Here is a 3500-nt window from a genome sequence, read left to right as displayed (position 1 = left end):
ACGGGTTTATTCGTCACCAGGACGCGGACTGAGGTCCTGAGAGACTTTGAGACCTCTCATTGGATTTACTTATTGATTGAAGCAAGTCCACTCTGATAATGTGCTGTTAAATCTGTCTGGAGAGACGCCACTGTTGAAAACCCCAGGCATTTTAAAGTTGTCTTGTTTATCTCCCATATCTGCATTCCTGATCGAGCATTATCAGTACCTAGATTGATTGATTGATTGATTAAGATATCTTGATGAATTCGTCTCGCAGCTGATTGAACCAGCATATTTAATTCATGGAATTCCTACTTTTAGATTTGATTCACATTGCTGTTTACTGGCCACCATGTTTATTCCTTTGTGGAAGAGGATGAACCAGTTCTGAAATATGAATTTAAAGGAATACATTGTTTAATTGGTGTGTAAGATGTTTGCCGAATTGAAGAGTGGTACCTAATGATTTGTGAAATCGTTTATGTCATGTTCTACAAGTTAATGACTTCCATTAACAATCATGATTTGTCTTTAAAGTGAGAGATTTGTAAGGAGGTTTGGTTACAATATATCCTTAAATTGCACCAATTGTCTTATGACTGTTAGGTGTGCCTTTATACAAAGGGGGAAGGTGATGTTACATTAATTGCATTTCCTGTGGGCATGGAATGATCAATTAAATAATAATAGTGACTAATGATTTTGTTTCTTGAATAACTCCTTCTTCCTGTGCTATGTGTGTGGGTCGATGGAGTAAATGGTTACATTAGCAGGGGGACAGTAACTCTCAATTTCTTGTTGTCTGACTGCACTGTCACCCAGCCTCTCAGAGCTGGAACAATGTGACAACTGTGGGATATTACTGCAATAATGACTTACACCTTCCAGTCATCAACCTCTCCCCTCTCTTGTGAATAAATCTTTCCTATATGCCCTGAGTTGGCAGCACAAAAATGGCCACACTGGAATGCTGGAGTAGAAAAGACCTTTTACATGGGAGAATATTTTGCTTCATTGCTTTTTTTTGTCACAGCAATACAATAATACAATTGCATGGTTTTCACATAAAGCTGTCTATCAGGCATTCATATTTCTATTTCAGGAAGCAGTTTGCCATGCATTTCACTTAAACACACGTGTGCCAAACCACAGAAAATTGCTGAGAAGAAAGGACAGCTACCAAAAAAAATGTTTCCTCAACATTGTCTCCCCCCTGGGTGTGTGTGTGACAGGCAGTCATTCTAGTTCCTTAGTTTGAGCACATTTGACCGACAGCTCTGACCACTTCCTATAATCAACTTTTCTATCACTACTGAAACTCTATCCATGCTCAGATTAACCAAACAACTGGCTGCATCTCTGTCTGTTGATTGCCTTCACTTCGCTTAATGACGGGCTGCTTCCTGATACGAGAGAAAGAGAGAAAGAAAGCAAGAGAAAGAGCTAGAGTTAAGAAAATGTAGTCTCATGTTGATTTAAAAGGTCACCTACATCAACATCATTCAGAGATTGAAAGAGCACGACAGATGTGATCTTTCCTTTCCTGGAATACAGCCTGTGCTTCTGTGTGTGTCTTCTGTGTGCGTGTGTGTGTGTGTGTGTGTGCAGTGCATAGAGAGCTCAAAGTGTGTGGTGGTGTGTTCATTTTGTCCCTACTACTGTTACAACCACAGCCATCTCTGATCATTAGTAGTGAAAAGGTCACTTATGTGCCAGAGCTCCTCCTCAATGTGACTGCACAGCATCCTGAATGCACAGTCTTCCTGGTGCTTTCTGTGCCATGATTCGGCTGTATTTATTGCACGCTGCAGTTAAATTGGTCTTGTTTGTGTTAAATGCGTTTCTGCTTGTGCATTTCATTGCGTTTGTAATTATACAAGAGGGGAAAAAGTCAGCATCCTGTGTCAGTTCACTGGCCATGGAATCCTTCAGCCCTTGTCTTGCAATCAATAACCACTTACTGCAGAAGAGCTTTCTGCAGTCAAGTCTCTGTCTGTCCACCCAGCTTTCTGTCTCTCTCCTCTTTCTCTGCCTATCAAGATACCTATCTTGAATGTCTTTTCTGCTTGTATCTGTCTGTCTCTCCTCCTTCTCTTTCCTCCCCAGCCTTCATTCACCTCTGCAGTCACGTGTGTGTGTGTGTTTTTTTTTCCCTCTCTTGCTGCCTCTCTCTGCCCCTGCTCTGTGCTGCTGTGTGTCTGCAGTAGAGGTCATTCTGTTTTCTCTGCTGATATTGTCCGTTGCTTATTCCCAGGAGGCAGCTGCTAGGACTGAGATAGGTAGGACTTCCTCTTCCTAAGAAGCACAGGGGTACAGGTACTGCAACCCATTACTCTAGGTACAGCAGCTGTGGAGGAGGAGGAGGGGGTGAATTGGACTTTGTTTTGTGTGTGTGTGTCTCCTTGAGCCAGTTGTCTAAGGAATAGTGTGAAAAATGAGCCACTTATACCCTGCTCCGCCAAAATATTGCCTCTCTTCCCACCCAATTATAGATCTTTTAACTCACACTCATACATACACACTCTTTCCTCTCTCTGGGGGATTCTTACTTTTTCAAAGCCTCTCTTTCTTGCCAGCTTTGGTCCACCTCTCCTGCCTTTGCTTTCTGGCTTCACGACTCAAATACACACTTAACAAAGCCACTTCAAAAACTGCCCTGACATGCCATGGCAGAGCTCTCTTAGTAATGTTCTGTCCTATTTTTCTTTCTCCTTTTAGAAGCAAGTGTTGTGGCGGAGCCCTCGATGGGTTTGTCCTGACACAAGTGAGAGAGAGAGAGAGAGCAGATAGAATTAATGCAGGAGGACATATCTGTGTAGTATAAGAATCATACATGGTACAGCATGTATAGTTATGCAGCAGCAGACTGATGGTCTGGCCTCATGATACCGATTGAGTGGCTGGGGAAAGAAGTGATGGACAAACAGAAGACAGGCAGATAAACAGACAGACAGACAGACAATTAGAGAGGAGTGATGACCTGACGATGCAGAGGGAGATTGTGAAGGGATTGATGGTCATGGAGGAGAGAGTTCAGTCCCACAGACAGATAATCAGACAAGCAGCTAATGCAGAGCTGCTGGCAGTGGATCACAGTCATACCCGGTTTACGTCTATCTGTCATGTCTTTCTGTGTAAGCAGATGCTGCGCTGTCACTCATTTATACAGTGCTGTTTGACAGGCTGTCTAATACCTGCTACCTGTTGTATATGTATGTGTGTGTGTGTTTGGGGGGGGGAATTTCCTTCATCTCACATCCGTGATTAGGTTATGTTTATTTAGCGGAATTGTTCTTGTGTTGCCGATATGAACAAAGCCACAAAACACACAAGCACACAAACACACATTCACTGGATCTAACAAAATGGATAATCCATCAAGTTTACCCTTTATCCCGTCCCCATGGCCTTCTGATGAAGTGCTGGCATGGCTGTATAGAATCAATAATAAAATCATAGATAATAATATCAAAAATGCAGCTTCAAAGTCCCCACTCTCTCTTTCTCTCACACACACA

The 3500-nt window shown here is 42.5% G+C and overlaps 1 protein-coding gene across 4 annotated transcripts in view; it reads left to right on the top strand.

Annotated features, from left to right (window-relative positions):
* The window catches only part of rtkn (rhotekin), a 56044-nt gene that overhangs the window by 29128 nt on the left and 23416 nt on the right, over positions 1-3500 (top strand). The window lies entirely within an intron of this gene.

This window comes from Morone saxatilis, unplaced genomic scaffold (genome assembly GCF_004916995.1).
Source record: "Morone saxatilis isolate NCDOM2014 unplaced genomic scaffold, NCSU_SB_2.0 Contig16, whole genome shotgun sequence".
Taxonomy (NCBI): domain Eukaryota; kingdom Metazoa; phylum Chordata; class Actinopteri; family Moronidae; genus Morone; species Morone saxatilis.
This window is presented reverse-complemented; position numbering and strand designations above follow the sequence as displayed.